This window comes from Mustela putorius, unplaced genomic scaffold, assembly GCF_011764305.1.
Source record: "Mustela putorius furo isolate JIRA1106 unplaced genomic scaffold, ASM1176430v1.1 tig00537227_pilon_pilon_pilon, whole genome shotgun sequence".
NCBI lineage: Eukaryota > Metazoa > Chordata > Mammalia > Carnivora > Mustelidae > Mustela > Mustela putorius.
The window spans coordinates 4,173,615-4,198,192 of record NW_025422368.1 but is presented as its reverse complement, the minus strand read 5'-3'; the positions used below and the strand labels follow the sequence as shown (position 1 = coordinate 4,198,192).

Genomic DNA, 24,578 nt, shown 5'->3' with positions numbered 1-24,578 from the left:
ACATATCTGAATAATTGATTTTCAACAAGGGTGCAAGGGAAACCAGATAGTGCAGGAACAACTAGATAACCATGTGAAAAAAAAAACAAAAACAAACCATTTAGGTATGAGTACAAAAACATGATCCACAGAAGAAGAGAAAATAATGAATCAGACTTCATAAAAATTAAGAATTTCTGCTCTTTGAAAGACACTGTTAAAAGAATAATAACATATCCACAGACTGGGAGACAATATTTACAAATCACATATCTGTTGAAAGACTTGTATTTTAAAATATATAAGCACCGTTCAAAACTAACAACTCGGGGCGCCTGGGTGGCTCAGTGGGTTGGGGCCTCTGCCTTCGGCTCGGGTCATGATCCCAGGGTCCTAGGATCGAGCCCCGCATCGGGCTCTCTGCTCTGCGGGGAGCCTGCTTCCTCCTCTCTCTCTCTGCCTGCCGCTCTGCCTGCTTGTGATCTCTGTCAAATAAATAAATAAAATCTTTAAAAAAAAAAAAAAGAAATGAATGAGCTTTAAAAAACAAAACAACAACAACAAAAAAAAACTAACAACTCAACTTTAAATATAGGCAAAGGACTTGAACACACATTTCACCCAAGACAATTTACTGATAACAGATAAGCCCACGAAAAGATGCTCAATATCTTAGTTACAGGGAAAATGCCAGCCAAAACCACAGTAAGATACAACTACTCACCTGTTAAAATGGCTCAAAGAAAAAAGACAGATCATAGGTAGTGTTGCCAAAGATGTGGAGTAACTGAAAGTCTATTATGTTGCTGGGAGGACTATAAAATGGCACATTCACTTCAGAAAGCAGGTTGGCCCTTTCTTAATACCTTAAATATGCACACCTACAATTAGACTTAGTCATTCTTATTCCTAGATACTTATGCCCAAGAGAAATAAAAGCATATGCATACAAAGCATATTCATACAAAAACTTGCATACAAACACTCCTATCAGCTTTATTTTTAATAGGCAAATCTGGAAATAACCTAAATGTTATCAACAAGTGACTGGATAAACAGTATATTTACATTCTTATAATGGTATATTCCTATAAGGAACACTACTCGGCAATAAAAAGTCAAACCATCACAGGCAACTGAATCATCAACAACAGGATAATCTCAACAGAGTTATGTGAGCGGAAGTAGCCATACCAAAAAAAAAAAAAAAAAAAAAAGGACATACTGTATGATGCCATGTATTTAAAATTCTGAAAAATGCAAACTAATGTACAGTAATAGAAAGAAGATTAGTGGTTGCCTGGAGAGGGAATGTGGGAGAGTGATACATGGAAAGATTACAAAGAGGCAGAGAGAACCTTTTGGAGGTGATGGTTATGTGGATGATGGTGATAATTTCTCGCGTGTACACAGACGTCAAAATTGTGCACCCTAAACACGCATAGCTTATCGCATGTCAAATACGCCTCCATGAAGCTATTTAAAAATGCATGCAGTGGGCACACTAAGTGATAGGCATACTGTGCGCCAGGTTGCGTTGTAAATGTGTGAAATGCCTTCTCTTCAGCCCTCACCGCAAAGCGATCAGGTTTTGTGATCTATGTGATCACATAGATAGATCATTGTGATATCTACCTATGGTTGCTCCCTTTTTACCGAGGGACTCTGGAAGTCTTTTACTGAGGTCTGGAGAGTTGTTCAGGTTCCAAGGCTGCCCAGTTGGTAAGTGGCCACCTGACCCTCCTGTTTCGCTCTTAACTCTGAACACCCGAGCTGCAGGAGCACAAGGAAGTGCGGAGTTCTCACATCCATTACCTGCCTCCTCCTCACAGAGTGTGGAGTCAGCAGTTCAAATGTTCGCGCCTGCTTTGCATACAGGCTCGCTGAGCTTCAGCCAGGTTAAGGTGGCCTTTGCCCAGCTTCGCACCGGAGGCTGTCAGGGAAGCGATGTGTCCCTTCTCTTTCCAGGGCCCTGTCCACTGACTCACAGGGCTCCAGCTGCCGTGGATAGACTTCGGCGTTTTGTGTTTTTCAGTCGGCCAAAGATCATGTAGATTGAGTTCTCTGAGCTTGTAGGTGCCAGAACCCCAACAACGGAGCTTTGCCCTATTGCTGGGCATTTCCTCTGCAACTGGCGTTCGGGAGACAGGTGAGACTTGGCATTCACCAGGGTCGCGGGGCGTTCGGGCCCACATAGCACCTTCGGGCTTCGGCTTCCAGGAGCTGGCAGGCGGCCCGCTGCCGTCCAGCGGCCGCGTCCCGGCGCTCAGCCGGGTGCCCCTCCCGCGCGGCTCCGCGGGGGCGTCGGGGAGGCGGGCCCGGGGACGCTCGCGAGGCGCTCCGGCGCGGCGCCCCCTGCCGGCGCCCTGCTCCCTCGCCCCGGATCCGGTCCGGGCGGCGCGGGGACTCCGGCCTGAGAGCCAGCGAGCGCGCGGGCGGGCGGGCGGCGCGGCGCGCTGCGGGCGAGCGGGCGCGTCCTGCAGGGGTAGGTGGGCCGCCGAGCACCGGCGGGCAGGAGGGCGCGGGCGGCGCGCGCGGGCGGGCCCGGGGCGGGCGGGGGGCGCGCGGCGGGGGTCGGCGCGGGGGCGGAGCGGGCGGGGGGCCCGGCGGCGGGGGCGCGCGCGGCGGCGCGCGGCCCGCTCGAGTCATCAATTATGCAAGGACTCGGGCGGCGCGGGGGGCGGGCGCGGGGAGCGCTCCAAGATGGCGCCCACCGCAGTCCCGCCCGCCGCAGCCTCGGCGCCTCTGCAGTCCGGCCGCGCCTCCCGGGCCCCGCGCTAGGGCCGTCGTTGCCTCCCTCGCCGCCGCTGCCGTAAGTCGCCCCGGAGCCCCCGCCCCGGCGCCGCTCCTCGCCCGCCGGCTTCCCCTTTTCGCCTCGGGACCCCGGAGCGGGGCTCGCCCATCTCCGGTCGGGGGCTTTGCCGCAGAGTGCGCGGCGGGGCTCGAGGGGCCGCGGAGCTGGGTTTCTGTCCTCCCGGTTTTGGACAGGTGTTTGGAAGTCTTGCTTCCTTCTACCGTGTTTACCAGGGGTCCCTGAGGAGAGCTGAGGACCACCGGCCACCACCCCGATACATCCTCGCTCTTCTTGTCTCTTGGCTGCATTGGGGGACAGTGGCCTGCCCTCGGCGCCCCTTCGGTGGTGCAGCCTCCCTCCCCCCACCTCCAAGGGCCGGGACAGAGTCGGGGCCCCTCTCGGGGTTGCACTGGGAAGGGCAGTGCTGTATGGGATCGTCCTACAGCAGCCCCTCAGTTCTACCCCTTCCCCCATGTCTTACTGCATTCTTCTCCCCCATCCGGCTCCAGATCGTTACCAACTGCAGAAGCCAGGAGCTCCTGGGTTCTTAGGGCAGCCAGGACTCCCCCTGTCCTTTACTCGGATGTCCGTCCCCCTCCTGACAGGGTGCTCTGGGGCTGTGTTGGGGGCCCTCGGGACCTTCCTCGGCAGGCTAGAATTCCTGCATTAGGGAGTACATCACTTTCAGAATATCCCCCTTCCCCCACCTCCATCCCTACGCCACCCGATGCAGAGCCTGTTCCTCTCCTCCTTTCTCCCTTCCCTCCCCCACCTTACCAGGATCAGCAGCACCCCGGGCTTCTTAGCGTTTGGCTTACAGGACTGCCCAGCTCCACAGACCCCTCCTCTCTAGTTCTCTTGGTACTTGGGGGACCGCAAAGCCTCGGCATTTTTCCTCAGAGCTCAGCTCCATCCCCTCTGCCTGCGGCAACCACCGGTGGAGACTTGGCAGTTAACTTTCCGGGGGTTAGCTGGGGCTTTCGGACCCATTCAGAGGCCCCGGCTTAGAGGTCGGGTGGGGTGGGAATCATTTTTCAGTTTGATAAATACGATTCTTCAAACCATGCGTTCCTTCCAACTACTCCACCCTGTGCCCTCTTCCTCACTTACACTGCAGTTTTTGAAACACGGGGGAATGCATTTTATATGGGGAGATTCCAAGATTCTCGGCATCGGTATTCATAATAAAAGAATGTCGTCTGTTTGGGGGAGGGGGGAGAAACTTGGCGTTGCATCTTGCTAATCCAGGGAGAGGGAGAAATAATTAATATGAAGCAAACTCTACCACACCAGGAAAATTTAGTGGGTACCAGAGAAACAAGAATGGAAGCAGGAAATGTGGGTGAGGGCTTTGGGAGCAAAGGGCAATAGTGCTTTTTATAACAATTTTCTCAAGTTTAAACCTGGAGAGCCTTCAGAGACGTCTCCGTGTGTTAGGGCTGGGGGATGTTTTAGCTTTCCATAGGAGATTTCGGGTGTGGTAGACTGTTTCACCGTCTCTCTGTACTTTGCTTTCCTCCACGTGCATTATTAGAAGATAATGGAGGTGGGGGGACTTTTTTTTTCCCTCAAAGGAAAAAAAAATTTTTTTTTTTTGATGTGTAATGCAAATGGCTGGAGAACATTAGCATCCGGTGCCATTCTGGTAGGAATCTCGGGGGGAATCAGACTTAAATTGCTGAAAGCTTTGTAGCAGGTTGCCTGTAACCCGGTTCTTGAAATACTGCAGCATTTTTTCTTTGGAACTCATGACCCATAAGGCCTTCAGTTCTCCCTGAAAGAGGATTTGATTGCTTGAGAGGGGGGTGGTAGTGATGGTTTGGTATTCGGCAGGCATCATCTGTCCTAGAAATTGAGTCTCTCCCTGGAGAGGGCTCTGAGCATGTTCTATGTTTTCAACATCTGATTTAGGGTATGTGTAAATGTGCTGTGTTTCTTGGTAGGGCTGGTGGTGGAGATTGCAAAGCAGTTCTTGATAGTGCAGGCCAATTATTGGTTTCTTGAATTCAGTTTGAGAGGCAGACTTAATATACCTTTGGTTTTCATTTGGGATTTTGTCAACTTTCATCAAAGTACTTAAAGGATTTTATTTTAAATTAATAAAGGACTATGAAGTAGAATATAGCATACTTAAAAACAAACCCCGTACAGTGCTTGTTGCTTTTTTTGTAGGAGCTTTAACAAATTTTTCTCGTGGTCCAGCTTTGGGTGCCGGTGTTGGGGCTTGCACCAGGGTTTCTTGCTGTGGTGCTTAAAGGACAGTTCCCTGGTTTCTTGCTGTGGTGCTTAAAGGACAGTTCCCTGGTTTCTTGCTGTGATGCTTAAAGGACAGTTCCCGGTCCAGCCCTGCCATGAAGTATGCACATGCTGGACACGATTTGGGTTTTTCTTTGCTTTTATTATCAGCAGGCTTTCTTGTAGATGTGTATGTGCATGCGCAGCTGGGTTTATTCTTGAGATTGCAGGCCTAGTTATCATATTTTATTACTCCCACGTAACTTCATTTTGGCTGTCCCTCATGGAGACAGTGTTTTACAGGCTGCAACAGATCCATATATAAGACATACAGTGACATTTTGCTGACTACATTGTTTTAGCACATTTTGGCAATTTCAAGTAGCAAGGCTCAGTTAATAATTATGGGAATTTGGTCTCCACAAGAATTAATCAGATAACTTGCTAAGTCAAGCTGGCTCAGAAGGAAATCTTCTCTGAGTTGATTTGAACAGTGAGCTGAGAAAAGGGCTTGATACACAGAGACCAGTATGCAGTCCTTTATATCACTAGAGTAGACTTGTCAAAAAATTTATTTTAAAATTCTAGAAAGGGAAGGTGGCCATAAAATTCAGCTCTACAACCTCCTAGCACAGAAGTTCCATTATGGGAGATCTTTGCTTTGAGTACTTCGGTTGGTAGGGAACTTCCTTCTACATAAAGTTAGCTCATTCCATTTGGGTTCACTGTGATTAAAGGACTTTAATGTCATTGAAAAGATAACACACATAATGTTAAAAGACCTATGGTCTTGTGCTAATTACCAAGAAAAGATTGACTATTGATATTCTGTAGCAATTATACAAGAAATCCCCATCTGCTTGAAAAGAACTCAGAGATAAAGACATATCCACCTAAAGCAAGAAAAACATTCCATGAATGGAGAGAAAAATAATTATCTTTAATGTGCTGATGTTATGTAATAAGTTCTAGAGGCACAGGCATGAATTAATGAATACATAATTCCCATCAATTATATCTGACAAAAAAAAATAACCCCACATTATATAGAAAGTGTTAAAGATGCAAAGTTTATCCAGAGTGCAATTAGTTCCTGTAATTATGAAAATAACACATTCTTATTACAGAAAAATTTTAATATATGTAAAAAAAAAACAGGAAAAAGTCACCCTTAGTTTTAACTATCCTAAGCAAAATAGTTGTTTTATTGTATATTTTCAGTCTTTTTTTTTTTCCTATAGGAGGGCAAGAAGCACTTGCAAATGTTATTCAGAATAATAGTATTTAGACTATGAACTTAAGAGTCTAAAAGCCTTGGTTTAAAAATACTATTATTCTGAGTTTCTGAGCATGGTATCATTTTCTAAGCTGGTTCTTGCCACTTAAAATATGTTAGTGCGTAGAACAATGCCTCACACACAGTAGGTACAGAGGGAGAATATTTGTTGACTTGATGATTAAGGAAAGATTTCTTTATTCCCCTGGTTATCTTGCTATATTTAAATCAAGAGACTTTACGGGCCAATTCTAAGAATGAATTCTTTCACATTAAAGGTAATTTTTTTGAAAATTTAAAAATGGTTCTGAAAAAAGATAAATTAAATATAACCATCTAGTGTTTACGTCCCTAAATGAAACTATGGCTATTAAAGTGTACAAGGAAGGAAACAGAACTGTCACACTGTAGGTGTATATTAATTGCTGAAATGTGGTATGACAGGCTTTTAGGTCTAACCTGGTAATTCAACCTAAAACAATAATTTTTAGGAATAGGAAGTAAATGCAGGAAAAGGAGAGACAAGCAGGAAGTCTTCTGGGAAAATTTTCTCTGTCTCTTTGTGTGGAAACACAGCCAGGACACACAGGTAAGTACCATGTCTGGAATTAAGGTGAAATGAAGACACTAGCAGGTTGCCATAGTTAACACCATTGAGAAGCAGCAGCAGCAGTATGGGCTTAAGTTCATGTCTTGACTCTGCTACTTATTAGGTTTGTGACTTTGGGCAAATTAATGTATTTGAGCTACAGTGTTCTCATCTATAAAAATAAGAATAATAATTCCTATGTTTGGGTGTTTGTGGGGATTAAAAGAAATCGATGTTACCTTGTGGTTTCTGACACATAGAGCTCAATGTATATTTGCTCTTTTCCCTCTAAGGATTTAGCAGCTTAGTGTGTGTTTATATACGTATTTGTTATAGTATAGACATGCTGTATTAAATTTTGGTAGTCTGAGAGACAGATAGTTGCTTTATCTTCAGTCTGGCATAGAGGATAGGATCTGCAGATACCCTGATTTGGATGGGCGTTGCTGGTCTAAGAGGAGAAAAGCTTTATTTTATTATTATTTTTTTAAGATTTTATTTATTTATTTGACAGACGGAGATCACAAGCAGGCAGAGAAGCAGGCAGAGAGAGAGGGAGAAGCAGGCTCCCTGCTGAGCGGAGAGTCCGATGTGGGGCTCCATCCCAGGACCCTGGGATTATGACCTGAGCTGAAGGCAGAGGCTTTAACCCACTGAGTCACCCAGGCGCCCCAGGAGAAAAGTTTTATTATACAATTGCAGTGCTGATCTCCACCACGGCAAATATTGTTACCAAAGTAATTCCTCAGTCATTCCCAAACTATCCTAGAGTAGTAGGATGTTACCCAAGAGAAATGTTCTCGCACTGACAGCTAGCTGGCAGGCCATGAACTGTTTTTAGCTATAGCCTGGGATCTGAAGGCGGAATGGACCCAAAGACTGAGGCTCCCCTTTATTCTTCCTTGAGCTGGATATCTTAATTATGATGAGTGATTATCAAGTTTGGAGTTGCTTTTGTCTTCAGTACCATTCTAGGTTTTTCCATTATATTTGCACTGATTTATTTGAATGGGTCTCATATAGTAAGATCTCACAGCTGACCATCTACTTTTGGTAATTATTATTCTATGTTTGTCTGTTTATCAGAACTTTTAAAAACCTGGGACGCCTGAGTGGCTTAGTTAGTTAAGCATCTGCCTTTGGCTCAGGTCATGGTCCCAGGGTCCTGGGATCCAGCCCTGCATTGGACTCTTTGCTCAGCAGGGAACCTGCCTCTCCCTCTGTCTGTGTCCTCCCCCCATTCCACGTGTGTGCTTGCTCAATCTCTCTCTCTGACAAATAAATAAATAAATAAATAATTTAAAAACATTTTTTTAAAAGATTTTATTTGTTTATTTGACAGAGATCACAAGTAGGCAGAGAGGCAGGCAGGGGGGGGGGGGAAGCAGGCTCCCCGCTGAGCAGAGAGTCTGATGTGGGGCTTGATCCATGACCTGAGCTGAAGGCAGAGGCTTTAACCCACGGGGCCACCCTGGCGCCCCTAAAAAAATTTTTTTTAAAAGAACTTTTAAAATCTTTCTATCAATTGATTGTTCGAATTAGGTAAGGCAAATATTATTCTACCTATTTTACAGCTGAGAAAATTGAGTGTCCCAGAACTTAACCACATTGTCTAGGTCTACAGGACCATTAAGTCATGGAGTGGAGATGGGTACCCAGGTTGGTTGGCTGGCCCATGATTAAAGACTTTTTCCCCATGATGTTCATATAACTAAGTAACGTGAACAATTTTGGCTTTGTTTTAAGAAATTATCATTATCCTAGGTAGCTAAATGTGTTTTAGTGAGTGGGCATAATTAAAGATTCTGGGATAGGCGGAGGGAGGGCAGAAGTACCTTTGAGGGATAGCATTCTGAAAGCAGGGAAAATGAACTGAAGATGTACTTATTGAAGTAACACACCTGTTTTGTTTCCGCAGCTCTCCTGAGTACTTTTTTAAAGGTCATCGCGTCTGCTTACCTTTCTTTATTTCTCTTGCACTGCTTACCTTTCTTTATTTCTCTTGCACATAAATACATACATATAGTTACTCATAAATACTCCCATATTGCCAATGAAAGTTATAACCAGGACTGTAGAGGAATTATGGCCTCTACCACCTGACTTCTTTGCTTATGCAAGGCTGAAATTGGTGTAGGGCTGTATACTGGGGGTTGGTGCTGGGAGGGGTATTCAGGGTGCAGCAGAGAAAGGTTCTGGGAGGCTCTTGGGCTACAGCAGCAAAGGTGGAAGTGGATAATAAAGATTTCCCTTAGGTATTTGGAGATGTGCCCTATTGAGGAAAGGGGAACAAAATAAAAGCTGGGGGCTGAGAGTCGAAGAGGTACTCTAGGTTTGGGACTCAAGTTCTCTTGATCCTGGGAAGTGTTGATTGGGTTAGAGTGACTGAAATGTTAGTGGGGGGGAGGGTCTGAAGCACTTTCATAGTCACTGTTGGTGGTACAGAGAGGCCTCCCATGTTCAGTGGGCTTGTTCTGGGACCTGGAAGTGGAAAGCACTGAAATCCCCCAGAAGACATATTAACAGGCTCTTTTCATGTTCAGTTGATTAGTGCTGTTTTTATGCTGTAAAATCTTTGGGTTCCTGGAGAGTACGGATGTTAGAGAAATCTAAGTGAATGTGTATTTACCCAGGGAATGGATTCTCTAGGCTGTGAATTATACGTCATTTATTTCCCTCCCTTTTCCTACATTTTGGGTACTTAACTGATGATTAGCATATCTACCAGAATGAACTTAGGAAGGAAAAAAATCCAAATTAAAATGTTACTTTAAGTTTTTAGTTAGTGGCTGATAAAGGAAGAGATCACTACTACTTTATCAATGAAAAGGCAATTCATTTTTCAGCTGTTCTTATTCTCTTGTTATTTCAGCAGTTCACAATTGAAGGCTAAACTTCCAAAAGCTTAATATTCACTGGTAGCAAGTGTGAAATAGCATTTTTCCTTCATTTGACTGAGCAACTGTCCTGTAAATAAATAGAGTTTCATATATGACATGATTAGTTTCTTGTTTTAGGAGGAACCCTTCTTCAAGTAAGGATAATGCATTAGGCTTTTGCTTTATATTCACTACTGTCTTTTTTGTCTTAACAAGAAGCTGAATAAAACACTTTTAAATGAAAAAAATTGTTTATTATTATTAAATTGTGGAGAAAAAATGAGCAGTTTGCAAATGAGACTGGTAGAGCTTTCTCAGAAGTCAGAATACCCAGAAATCTCACTTGCTTCAGAATTCTCAATTGGATTTCCTAAGATTTTGGCGAAGACTGAAGAGGTGAAATGCCTTGCTTCTAGGAAAGAGACATTAGAGAAAATAGGCATTTTTTTTAAAGATTTGTGCTTTGATGAAGAAAGTATTGGGAGTGTGAGGAATCATTGGAGCAGACTTTGAGAAAAGTGTGGGAATGACTGCTCTGAATGGGCAAGGGAGTTTGGACGTGAACTTGGGGAATTGCTCATTTTTTAAGAGAAGGAGTTATCTCTCCTCTGCAGATCTTTTGGGAACCTCTCTGTGACCTGATATTCTGGATGGGGTTTGGAATCTTGGAAAGGTGTCTTTTTTTTTTTTTTAATGTTATTTTATCTTTAGCCTGCTAGAACTGTGCTACAATTGCTTTCTTTATCCCATTCTTACATTGGAAAAGTTAGGGAGTGTTTTCTTGCTTTATACTAAAAAATTTAGTAACATTCTTAAATATTATTTTGTTTCCTCTTTTTAAAAAAAGATTCTAAGTCATTTAATATAAAAAATTTTACTCAGAAGGCACTGTTGAAGTTATCTCTTTCATTCTATGTTGTAAAATATGTACTTTACAATTGAGTAGCTAACAGAGGCTGTTCAAAAATCAGAAGGTTCAAGGTTAAGTCTTCTTATAACTGTCTCCCACTTAGTCAGTATGCACTCCATAAAGGCAACTATCATTACCAGCTTCTCTTGTATTCTTTTTTGTGTACATATGCACCTGTGCACATTCTCTCCCCTGGCACATACCTAGTTATTTCTAGTGTCTTTTAGAGAAAACTATTAAAATAGTTTTGGGATTTGAACTCTCCTTTTAAATCACCTTAGATTAATTTTCCCCTTATGATACAGATAATCCCTTATGTTTTATATTTCTTAGTGAAATTTCTTGGCCTATTTAAGGTAAAAAGTTAATTTGGGCCAAAGCACCCATTTCCTACCAACTAAGTTGTTTTTTAGGGTTTCCATATGAGAATTACATATGAACAAGTATAGAGAAAGACATGGCCTCAAGAACTATTGACACTTTGATTTCTGTGGGGAACTGTAGATCACCTATCCTGACCATACCAATTGACAGAATTTTCATGAGTAACAACTAAGGGTGAGGCATTGTGACAGGTGTTGAAAGATACTGTAGAGATAGACCTTATATTGCAGGAATGTTTTTATTGGGTGAAATAATTATAAACACAACATGTTAAATAAGAGGTGTTCATAATGGCTCATGGCAACAACTGTAAGGGGTTTAAGTTCATATAAATGGTATAGAATTTTTATTATTTATTTATTTAGAAAAGAGAGTTTTAAGCTGATATGATGAGAGGGTGATGGAAGAAGTATGACTTGAACTGAGCTTTACAGAATGGTTGGGTAAGACAGTGTGAGTCAAAGTAAGAAGGTGAGAATGCATGAAGTATTTTGGGAGTGCAGTGAGCGAATCAGTTGGGCTGTGGTTGAATGCCACCTCCCCTTCCCCAGTGGGTAGGCCTGCGAAAGATAGGGTAGAGGTAGCCCAACATTAACGATTTTTCAAAGCTGTGTTTATCCTTAGAGACCATGGAGAACATAGAGGACTTTTGAGGTAGCACAGAATGACACATCATCAAAGCTGTGCTAAAATGTGTCAGGAGGATTGGGTAGCAATGTGTAATAGGACAGAATAGAACATATAATGAATGTGCAGCTAATTGACTGTTTGGTTTGGCCTTAGATGGGTGGTGACAAGGGCTTGGACCAGGATTGTAGTGATGAAGATGGAAAGGAGGGAAAAGAGAGAGAATTTTGAATATGTGTGTCCCATGTATTTAAGTAATATTTCCCTAATGTAAGAAGTAGTTTGTAGGACGACTCAGTAGGACTTGATGAAAGACTACATGGGAAAAGGGAGGAGGAGTAGTTCAAGATTATTTTGCCATTTTAAAATTCAGAGATATAATCTTCTATTTAGAACATATGGGTGGGGGTATAGGCTGTAATATATGTTGGCAGTCTAGTCCAGACCAACTTGGTTATTAACAAGCTATCTTTTTTTTTTTTAAATATTTTATTTATTTATTTGACAGAGAGATCACAAGCAGGCAGAGAGGCAGGCAGAGAGAGAGGAGGAAGCAGGCTCCCCGCTGAGCAGAGACCAGGACCCTGAGATCATGACCTGAGCCGAAGGCAGCGGCCTAACCCACTGAGCCACCCAGGCGCCCCAACAAGCTACCTTTTAATTAAAAAAAAATTTTTTTTTGTAATCTCTGCATCCAATGTGGGGCTCAAATTCATGATCCCGAGATCAAGAGTCAGGTGCTCTTCTAACTGAGCCAACCCAGCACCTCTATTTCTAATTTTTAATCCTTTCTTTGCACAGAGTTATCCCCCCGCCCCTTGAGCTTCTGAAGTTTTCTTTAAGAGAAACCTAAGTGTTCCCACTTCTTTATTCTCTGTGCTTGCTCACTGATAAAGATTATTTAAACTTTGTCGATCTCTGTCCTTTTGTTTCTTATTTTGGAGTGTTAAATTCTGTCCATTTTTAGACATTTAACATGTGGTCATTTTCCTTGATATTCTCAACTAACCTTTAGTTTCATATATAAAGAAACAAGTATTATGCACCTTTTCATAGACCTGGTAGATGACTATTTTGTCCTTACTGAAATTCAGTGGCTTGCTTTCTTTGATCATTTGGTTATGTTCTGTGTGCTTCATGAAAACCATTGAAATTGCAGGCTTAATTAAAGGTAACAACTGAGAGGATTCTAATAGTTGAAAGCAGAGGGAAAGAGGCTCTATCAGCTAGTGCTGTTGCTTTTTCTTTCAGGTATTGAATCTTGGGCTGTGGATACAAAATGTCAGGCTTGACTTGTATCAACTTCCTTGATATATCTGGGGTACCAGACAGTTGTCAGTGAGCCCTAATGTGCAACTTCAGTATACAGTGGTAATTTAGAGCAAAAAGTATGCTCAGGTTGCTCAGGTTCTGTTCTAGCCTTTTGTATTCAGTAAAGGTCTTTGAAAAAGAAAATAAAAAGGGTGATTGAAACATCAGAGCATGCGCAAGCAAATTAACAATACATGTAAGAAAAAAGCAATTTAATTTAATGCAATAAAATTTTTCATTTAATTTGTTAATATTTTCTTTCTCACCACTAAAATTACAGAGTTCTTGCAAATTCCATTAACATTTGCCACAGTTTGCACTCAGACAGTTGGCAGAAGTCCCCATGGTTTGTGTGGAACCAATAGAGCAGACGGAGTTCATGTAAAAGATATTAGTAAATTTAGCACTCTACTTAGGGATGCAAAGCATCCTTATGGTAATCCCATTAGGAGAGTCTCTGTGCAATCACATTATAAGTTTGTACCTGTTTTTTAGTGTGAATGCTCAAAGTAACTGTGGTTAAGAATAGTTAAGCAAAAGCTCCCTGGGAAGGCATTCTTAGGGTAGTCTGGAATGAGGAAAGTCTATAAAGACCTCTTAACTGAATGCCAGCAATCTGTTTCACTTTTTAAAGTATTTTATTTGCTTATTAGAAAGAGAGAGTGTGAGACATAGAGAGGCAGACTCCCCGCTGAGCAGGGAATCCAACATGGGACTCTATCCCAGGACCCTGGGATCATGACCGGAGCCAAAGGCAGATGCCTAACTGACTGAGCCACCCAGGAGCCACTGGCAATCTGTTTTATTAATCTAGATGTTCTAGAGCAAGTAATATTTTGGTAGATATGGAGATTTTTTTCTCTTTCCTTCTATTTGTAGTAGTTCTTCCTTATCCCTGGAAAAGGAGGGGGAAGGATGTGTAAGACCAAAGAAGGACACAGAATGAGTGATTAAGTGTAGTGGGGAAACAAGGTAGAATAACCATATGAGTACTTCACCTATCTTAGAAGCCTTTTTTTTTTTTTTTTTTTTTTTTTTTTTTTTTTTTTTTTCTGACTCATAAGAAAATTTCAGCCATAAGTGCAGAAGGGGTAAGACTTCTATCATTTGGGGATCTGGCATTAGAAACTGCTGAAAAGTTTTATAGGTCAAAGAAAGTAAGTGTGTTTTGTGTGATGACTGGATATCGAAGAGATGTTATTAATTAGATCTGAGTATTTTCCACCTTTAATTTTAATTCGATTGCATGCAGCCTGACCCTTGGGGGCTGATAGGCCTCGTTCCTTGCCACATGCTCCTTCCCAACCATTAGTAAGTTTCTGGCTTCTCTTTTGCCTTGTGCATCGTGGGAGTTGCCACCACTTTCACCTCCCACTCCTTAGCAGGCTTGCTGTGCTGCTTCCCAGAGCTGAGGCGCAGCAGACATACCAGAGGCTGTGACTCAGGTTCCTGCTTGGGCGCTGCTCTACAGTCCTGTCTTTGCTCAGGGGACTGCTCAGAGAGAGAGATTTGTTGGCTTTTTTTTTTTTTTTAAAGATTTATTTATTTATTTGACAGACAGAGATCACAAGTAGGCAGAGAGCCAGGCAGAGAGAGGAGGAAGCAGGCTCCCTCCTGAGCAGAGAGCCTGATGCAAGGCTCCATCCCAGGATCCTGGGATCATGACCTGAGCTGAAGGCAGAGGCTTAACCCACTGAGCCACCCAGGTGCCCTTGTTGGCTTGCTTTTTAAGAGCCATACATTTATTACTCAGTACAATTTGTTGCAAAATCTCAAGAAAAAAATCATCCCCAGAAAGAGGTGTCAATTTCTAGCTGGGATTATAGACCCATCAGCTCCTTTTAGGTACTGCTTTTGTTTTAGATGTTGAATTGTCAAGACTTTTCCAGTTTGTTTGTTTGTTTTTTTTCCTCCTCACTCATAGAACCCAGGAAGAACCCTTATTTGTGAAAACTGCTGACATTTGAGGGTATTATAAAAATCCAGTGTGGATCTATAGAGTTCAAAGTATGGACACTAGTCTCCATTTTGGACATGAAGGTATCAGATGTTTTTATGGACAAAGTTTAGGCATCAGAACGCCTGCAATCTGGTTGTGGCTTTGGGCCAGTTCATAGTGCCCCTGGGATGAATAGGGTCTTTTTTCCTATTGGGAAACATATTCCTATTAGGGTACTATCACCAAATAGGGTCCTATTTCTTTCACAAGAATAAGTCCAATAGAATATTTGAAAAGCTTTTGAAGTTCTAGCTCAACGTATGGCAAATATATATTTTTTTCCTTTTAACATTTTTAACAGCTTTGGTTACTTTTCTTACTGTTACTTTTAAAATTTACAAACGGCACCATTGAAAAAATTTTGGTGTACAGTTCTGTAAGTTTTCACACATGTGTAAATTCATACAACCACCATTGCAATCAGCGTACAGAACAGTTGCATCACCTCAAAAGGCTCCCCACTACTGTCCCTTTGTAGTCATATTCTCCCTAACGCATAATCCATGCCAACCACTGATTGGTTCCCCATTCCTAGGGTTTTGCCTGTTTTAGAATATCATATAAATGGAAACATGCTAGAGTATATAGCCTTTTGGGACTGGCTTCTTCCAGTTAGCATGATGTTCATGTTGTATTTATCAAAATTTGTTCTTTTTTTATTGTAAGTAGTATTCTACTGTATGATTATGTAACAATTTGCTTATCCACTCATTTGATGAAGGGTATTTGATTTGAGATGTGTCCAATTTCAAGCAATTGTGAATAACTCTCCTCTAAACATTTGTGTATAGGTTTTTGCATGAACCCAAATTTATTTTCTTACTGTGAGTTTTGAGAGTTTTCACAAAGTACACATATTGCAGATATGTCTTTTATCAGATAAATTACCTGGTTATATCTTCTCCTAGTTTGTAACTTCTCTTTTCCTTGTTTTAATATTGTCCTTTGTAAAGCTACAATTTTCAAGTCTCATTTGTCAGTTTCTTTTATGGATCATGTTTTTGATGTCATAGATAGAATTCTTTGTTGAGCCAAAGGTCACAAAGATGTTCTTTGTTTTCTTCTGAAAGTTTTATAGCTTCACATTTTACATTTAGATCTATGATCCGTGTAAGTTAATTTTTGTATAAGGTTTGAAGTTTAGATCAAGATTCATATTTATTTACTTTTTGCAGATTAGATGTGCAGTTGTTCCAGCATCATTGCTATTGAAAAGGCGATCCTTTCTCCATTGAATTGGTTTTGTACCCTTGTCAAAACTCAATTGGCTGTATCTGTATGGGTCTTTTTCTAGATTCTGCTCTGTTCCATTGATACATGTGTCTGTCCCTTCATAGTACCACACTGTCTTGATTACTGTAGCTTAAAGCAAGATTGAAAATTGTGTATTGTGAACTTTTCAGCTTTCTTCTTCTTTTTTTCAAAATTGTTTTGGCTATTCTAGTCCTTTTGTCTTTCCATATCAATTTCAGAATCAGCTTGTATGTATCTGCAAAAACCCCTGCTTGGCATTTTGATTGGAACTGCATTAAATCTGTAGATAATTTGAGAGTTGATACCTTAACTCCATGGTGTATTGAATCAATGAATGTGATGTATGTCTTCATTTATTTAGGTCATATTTTATTTCTTTCATCAACATTTCATGGTTTTTAGCGTATAGGTTTGTATATGTTTTGTTAGATTTTTTTCCCTATTTTTTTTTTTTTAGCTATTATAAATGTTTTTATTTTGGATTTCAATTTCTAATTCATTCTTAGGATATAAAAATATGATGAATTTTTTATTTTGAATTTGTATCCTATAATTTTGTTAAACTCACGTCTTAGTTCTAGGAATGTTTTTATAGATTTTGGGGACTTTTCATATAGACAATTATGTCATCTGTGAACAATGACATCTTTATTTCTTCTTTCTAATGTATGTGCTTTTTATTTCTTTCTCTCTTCTACCATTATTATAGACGTTACAGACTTCTAGTAGGATATTAAATGAGAGTGGATATTTCTTCCTGTTCTTAGGAAAAAAGCGTTCAGTCTTTCGCTACTAAGTATGATGGTAGCTATTAGTTTTTGTAGGTGTTCTTTATAAGGCTAAGTTCTCTTCTCTTCCTGGTTTGCTGAGGGTTTTTTCAGGAATGGATATTGAATTTTGTCAAATGCTTTTTCTGTATCAATTGATATGATCATAGGATTTTTTTTCTTCTTAATCTATTAATAGAATAAATAACACTGATTGATTTTCAAATATTGAACTAGCCTTGCATTCTTAGGGTAAACACCACTTGGTTGTGATGTGTTATGTTTCCATGTTGTTGGATTTGATTTGCTACTTTGTTGAATTTTAAGTCCGTGGTCATGAGGATATTATCAGTTTGTAGTCTTGTGTGTGTGCGTTTTAAGATTTATTTATCTGAGAGAGAGAGGGCACTGAGAGAGAGGGGGAGGAGAAGATGGAGAGAATCTTCAAGCAGATTCCCCACTGAGCACGGAGCCCAACATGGGGCTTGATTTTATGACCCATGAGATCACAACCTGAACCAAAACCAAGGGTCCACTGCTTAGCCACTGAGCCACCCAAGGCACCCCTGTAGTTTTGTGTTTTTCTTATGCTGTCTTTCTTTAGTTTTGGTATTAGGATAATGCTGGTCTTATAAAATAAGTTAGAAAGTGTTTCCTTTAATATTTTTTAGAATAGAATATATAGAATTCCTTCTCTTTAAGTATTTGGTAGAATTCTCCAGTGAAGGCATTTGTGCTTAGGGTTTTCTTTGTATGAAGGTTTTTAACTGCAAATTAGATTTCTTTATTAGATATAGGACAGCTCAGGTTGTATGTTCTTTTTGGGTGAGTTTTGGGACTTTGTGGCTTTCAAGGAATTGGTTCATTTTATCTAAGTTGTGAAATTTATGTACATAGTATATACTGTTTCATTATTATCCTTTTAATGTGTGGGGGTTTATAGTGATAGCCCTTCTTTCATTCCTGATATCGATAATTTGTGTATTCATTCTTTTCCTTTTGATTTGTTTAGGTAGAGGCTTATCAATTTTATCCATCTTTTCAAAAAACCATCTTTTAATTTTGTTGATTTTTCTCTATTGCTTTTCTGGGTCTTTTTAAAATTTTTTTTTATTTACATTGTTTTTCTTATATTTATTTTCTTCCTTTTGTGTACTTTGAGTTAATTTTCTCTCGCTTTTTTTTTTTTAAGGTGGAAATATAGACTGTTTGAGACCTTCTTTTCTTTTTTTTTTTTTTTTTGAGAACTTCTTTTCTAATATAAATTTTTAGACTATAAATTCCCCTCTAAGTGCTGCTGTGACTATATATTACAAATTTTGGTATGTCAAATTTTTTTTTTAAGATTTTATTTATTTATTTGACAGAGAGAGATCACAAGTAGGCAGAGAGGCAGGCAGAGAGAGAGAGAGGGAAGCAGGCTCCCTGCTGAGCAGAGAGCCCGATGCGGGACTCCATCCCAGGACCCTGAGATCATGACCCGAGCCAAAGGCAGTGGCTTAACCCACTGAGCCACCCAGGCGCCCGATATGTCAAATTTTTATTTTCTTTTAGACTTCCTTTTTGACCAACGAATTATTTGGAAGTGTGTTGTTGTGAAATATTCTAGAGTCTTTATTTTATTGATTTCTAGTTTAATTCCATTATGGTCAGAGAACATACTTTGTATGATTTCAAATACGTTTGTATTTGTTAAGGTTTGTTTTATCATCCAAGACATGGTCTGTCTTGGTGAGTGTTCCATGTGCACTTGAAAAGAATATATATTCTGCTGTTGTTACATAGAATGTTCGGTAGATGTCAATTATATCAAAATGGTTGATGGTGCTGTTCATTTGTTCTTTGATTTATTCTTGATTTTTTTTTCCTTCTCTCTTTTTTTTTCTAAAAATGTAATTTAATTATTATTTAATTGCAACATTATATTCTGCCTTTTAGTTTTTGCAGCTGTTTTGAGTTGTAATTGACTAATAGGAATTGTGTCTATTTAAGATCTACAATTTATGTTTTGTTATCCTTGATTTTTTTTTTAATATTTTATTTATTTATTTGACAGACAGAGATCACAAGTAGGCAGAGAGGCAGGAAGAGAGAGAGAGGGGAAGCAGGCTCCCTGCTGAGCAGAGAGCCTGATGTGGGACTCGATCCCAGGACCCTGGAATCATGACCTGAGCCGAAGGCAGAGGCTTAACCCACTGAGCCACCCAGGCACCACTTGATTATTTTTTATTTAGTTGTTCAGTTGATTACTGAGAAAGGAAGATTGAAATCTCCAACTGTAATTGTAGATTTGTCCATATTTTCCCTTAGTTCCATCAAGTTTTACTTGTTCAGTGCATATACATTTAGGATTGTTATATCCTTCAGTGAACTGACCCTTTTATCATTATTTAATGCCCTTTCACACCTTTAACACCTTTTCCTTGGTTTGAAGTCCACTTTGTCTGATATTAATACCAGCCACTCCAGTTTCCTCTTGATTCATGTTTTCATGTATATATTTTCCCCCTTTTACTTAAACATTTTTTAAATTTTGAAATAATTTCAGATTATTAAAATAGTTGCAAAAGTAGTTTCTTTATGCCTTTCACCTAGCTTTCCCTAATATTAACACCTTAGTACATTTACCAAAACTAAGAAATTAACATTAGGATAGTACTCTATTAAGTAAACTACAGAATTTTATTTGGATTTCACCAGATTTTCTACTAATATCCTTTTTCTGTTCCATAATCCAATTCATATTGCATTATCATCCTTTTATTTTTAACCTACATATATCATGTTTAATGGGTTTCTACTAAACAACATTAGTGCGTGTGTGTGTGTAAATTGAAGTCCATTATGACAATCTCTTTTCTAATTGATGTGTTTAGACCATTTACATTTAACATAATTATTATTTTGAATTCAAGTCTACTATTTTGTTATTTCTTTTGTTTGCTCATTCTGTTTTGTGTTTGTTTCCCTTTCCTTCTTTTGGGTTATTTGAATATTTTTTAGTATTCTGTTTTAATTTATCTGTTGAGGTTTTTACTGCCTCTGTATAGTTGTTTTAGTTTTGACTGGGGATTACCATATACATACTTAAGTATTCAGTCTTAGAATTGGTATGTACTACTTCAAGTGGAATGTAGAAACTTAAGCATCATTAGATTTACCTCTTTACCCTCTTGCTTTTATGTTGTAATTGTCATATGTATTACATTTACATTCATGGAAAACACCATCAGACATTGTTACAATTTTTGCTTTCAACAGTCATTTAGATTTTGAAGACCTAAGAGGAATGAAAATGGCTTTTATACTTACTCAGATATTTACCATTTCTATTGCTCTTCCTCCTTTCATTCTAAGTTCCCCTTTAGTTTCATTTCCCTTCCCCAAAAATTTCCATTAGCATTTTTTTTCGGAGGGAGGAGGTATGCTGATAATGAAGTCTCTTCGTATTCTTCATCTGAGAATTTATTTTCTCATCGTTTTTGAAGGATATTTTCCCTGGATATAGAATTTTAGGTTGACAGTTGTTGGTTTTTTCCCAACACATAAAAATCTTGTTCCATTGCCTTCTATCCCTCCATGGAACATCCAATCACTCACATTATTATTTCCCCTATAGATAAAGCATCATTTTTCTGACAGTTTTCAAGACTTTTTCTTTGTTTTAGTTTTCATCGGGCAAGAATCTCTTTGAGTTTGTTCTATTTGCCATGCACTGAGTTTCTTGAATGTAGAAGTTTATGTCTTACCAAATTTGGGAAGTTCGTGGCTATTGTTTCTTCAAATATTTTCCCTGCACCATACTTTCTCCTTTCCTTATGGGCTTTGATGATATAAGTATTAGGCCTTTTGTATTGTCTGGTGGGTCCTTGAGGTTCTCTTAATGTTTTTGCAATCTTTTTTTCTCTAGTTAGCTTGGATAATTTTTGTTGGATCCATGTTCAAGTTCACTGACTCTTCTGTCATCTTAATTATACTATTGAGCCCATCCAGCAAATTTTAAAATTTCTGTTATTGTATTTTCTAGTTTAAAATTTTCCATTTGGCTCCTGTGTGTGTGAACATGTGTGTATGTGTGTTCTTTTCTTTTGTTGAGATTATGTATGTTTCCATTTACTTCAAGCGTGTTTGCATTTGGGACACCAGGGTGGCTCAGTGGGTTAAAGCCTCTGCCTTCAGCTCAGGTCATGATCTCAGGGTCCTGGGATCGAGTTCCGCATTCGGCTCTCTGCTCAGTGGGGAGGCTGCTTCCCCCTCTCTCTCTACCTGCCTCTCTGCCTACTTGTGATCCCTCTCTCTCTCTCTCTGTCAAATAAGTAAATAAAAAAATTATTTTTTAAAGAGTGTTTGCATTTATTTCTTAGAGCATGATTATAATAGCTGCTTTATAGTCTTTGATAATTCTTATATTTGGGGGTTGGTGTCTGTTGATTGTCTTTTGCCTTGTGAGATGTTCAGATATTCTTTTGAGAGAGAGAGAGAGAATGAGAATGGGATAAGGGGAAATTGGTGGGCAGAGGGAGAAAATCTTAAGCAGACTCCATGCTGACCAGGCAACCCAATGCAGGGCTCTATCTCACTACCTGAGATCATGATCTGAGCCAAAATCAAGAGTCAGACTTAACCAACTGAGTCACCCTCATGCCCTAGGATGTTGAGATTTTTATGTTTGTTTGTATATCAGTTTGGGTTTGTATCCTGGACATTTTGAATATCATGTTGTGAAACTTTGGGTCTTATATAAACCCTCTAGAGACTGTTTCTATTTGCTTGTTTGTTCTAGCAGGTATTCAATCTAGTTAGGTTCAGGCTGTAAGTACTTACCTGTCTTCTACGGGCTGGGGTTCAGTAGCTGTTCAGTTTTCAAAGTATTTGTCATGCTATTTGTGTCTATTCCATATGTGTACCAGCTAGTGACCAGTCTCGGACCTGGGCAGTGGTACACCCCATAGATCAGTTGTCAAAGCCTTTGTTTGTGTTTAGGGTCAGAGACATGCCATGTGCAGCTTGGGGATGAGCCCTGGAGTTCACACATAGCCTTACTGAGCTCTCTCCTCTTCCTGTTGTTCTCCCAGACTTTCCAGACTCTCCTTTCTGCTCCTCTCACTAGAAAGCTCAGACTTTAACTTTCTACTCTACCTTGAACTTCTGGTGACTACATTTCCCTGAGAATCTCTCTGCTCTGCCTGGGATTGAAGTTCCTCTGGTCAGAGAAAAGGTTTTCCTATTTGGCTGCTATTGTCATTGCCACTGCTGCTCCCTTTGTTTCGGGATAAAGCAGGAGAGAACAGAAGAGACACACAAAATCAGGGTATTTCCTCTATTTCTTTTGATCTTTAAGGGCTCCCTTCCTGTTTTTATGCACCAAAAATGGAGATCTTCTTTTGGCCCTCTTTCTGTGTGCACCTGGTATACCATTCTGGATTTGGGCTGCCTTTGAGTTCAGTCCAGGAGATACCAGAAGAACAAAAAAGGAAAACTCTCTTGATTTCATGGCATTTTGAGCTTTGGTTTCTTATCCCAGTCCACTGGTTATCAGTTACTTTTCAGTTATCAGATAATACATGGAGTTGCTCTATCTATGAATTTTAGTGGAGTTCAGTGGGAGTGAGAGGGTGGAATGGTCTTACTCCATTTTAACTGCTTCTGCCAAGTCTTTAACCAAAATTATAGAGGAAAAAAAAACCCCGAAAGTGCATTAGTTGGCATTTACCTTCTTTACACCACCTTCTGATTCTATTAAGAAACATGCTAACAATCTCTGGAGAAAATAGTGTAAAATGGCTATAGTAAACAGCCAAAAGGAAGGATATAGTAGTCGAGGGGACTTGGATGCCTGGTTGATTAGACAGTGAGTCCCTAATTCTTACAGTTTGGTTTGGATTTAAACCTTTCTTCTGAGGAACATTTTGTCCATCATGTATTTCCATCTAAACAGCGATGCCTGTGTCTGTCCATAGAGAGATCAGGCGAAAGCTGCCAGTGTTTATTTACTTTATTTATGGGGGTACAGAAGCCATACACATACAATAGTCATTTTTTTTCTAATCCCTAGATCAGCATGTGTGATGTAAAAAGTTTTCATGTAAGAAACCGTCTCGGAAATGAAGTTAATATTGTGGAGACCAAAGTGTCATCATTGAGGGTTTTTTTTAATTTAATAGTTTATGGTGTTTGTTTGAAAGCCTTGCATTTTCTGGGGCACCTGGGTGACTCAGTTGGCTAAGCATCTGCCTTTGGCTCAGGTCATGATCCCAGGGTCCTGGGATCAAGATCCACATTGGGCTCCCTGCTCTGTGGGGAGCCTGTTTCTCTTTCTCTCTCTGCTGCACTCTCACTCTTTCTGTCAAGTAAATAAATAAAATCTTTTTTTTAAAAAGGGTATTTCTAGACCCAAAGAGCTATGATAAGTTTATAGTTGGCAAGAGCCATGCTTGCTTAACTTGCTTTATATGCTAAGCAGAGAAGGTCACAGAAATTTATGAAGATAAAAAGTAAAAAATATAGCATTTAAGCAATAAAAAAGTTCAACAGTCTTTCCTCTGTTGTATTACTTTATAAGATCACAATGTGAGGAAAGACTGAGGTTACCCAGTAAGAGCCATATCTTAGGATCCTTCAGTACACTTGCTATAGTCAAGTCATTGTAGGAACCATCGATTTTTCCTTCCCATCCTGCCCTGTAGTGATGTCTGATCCTACAGAGCCTTTTTTAAATTGAATTTTATTTACTTGAGAGAGAGAGAGCATGAGCAGGGTGAGGGGCAGAGGGAGAAGCAGACTCCCCACTGAGCAGGGAGCCCAATGAGGTGCTCAATCCAGATCTCAGGACTCCGGGATCATGACCTGAGCTGAAAGCAGACAATTGACTGAGCCACCCAGGCACCTCACTAGAGAGCCTTTAAAAAAAAATTTTTTTTGACTGATGTGGAACAGGTTCAAAAGGCAAACTCAAAGAAAATATTCAATGTTTTATAAAATGACTCCTTCAGTGTATTAAGTGCATGGTCTCCCAAGATAACTGTTTTGTTTTGTGTTTTCTACTGCATTATACTTCTTTAAAAAATTAATACATGCTCATCCCCATTTTTCAGACAATGTGAGATTAAATACATAAAAAGTTAAAATAAAATGACTATGAAGAGCCACCCAAACCAGTTCTATTACTTAATAATTAGGGTCTTCACTTGGAAAAAAACACTATTCACTTTAAAAAGTCTTTTTTTTTAATATTAATGTTTTAGCTAATTTTATGATTTACTAAAATTAATTGATGCAGATTCCCATATAATTAAAGCCAAGTAAACATGAAAATTTTTAAGTACTTCATTGATCTGATTTTTGGTCTCAGGTATAAAGTCCCAAAGACTACTCTTAGGGAAATGCAAGGCTTTCTCTCCCTATCTCTCTCTCTCTCTCTTTATAAAGATGTATTTATTTGACAGGGAGCACAAGCAAGGGGAGTGGTAGGAAAGGGAGACACAGACTCCCCGCTGAGCAAGGAGTTCCCTTTTGAATGCTGTTTTCTGAATTTGGATTAGAGTTCAGAACCAGTATACATCTTTCCCAGAGGG

At 40.0% G+C, this 24,578-nt stretch overlaps 1 protein-coding gene across 5 annotated transcripts in view; it reads left to right on the top strand.

Annotated features, from left to right (window-relative positions):
- The first annotated feature begins 2,347 nt into the window (after window positions 1-2,347).
- The window catches only part of SCN8A (sodium voltage-gated channel alpha subunit 8), a 177,435-nt gene continuing 155,204 nt past the window's right edge, over window positions 2,348-24,578 (top strand). For 4 of the 5 annotated variants that reach the window (XM_013046920.2, XM_004774712.3, XM_013046921.2 and 1 more), the window contains exon 1: window positions 2,687-2,791. The gene's annotated coding sequence lies outside the window, so the exon portion shown is untranslated. Of the gene's footprint in view, window positions 2,465-2,686; window positions 2,792-24,578 lie in introns of those variants that run through there. The other variant, XM_045072918.1, reaches the window with a different exon arrangement.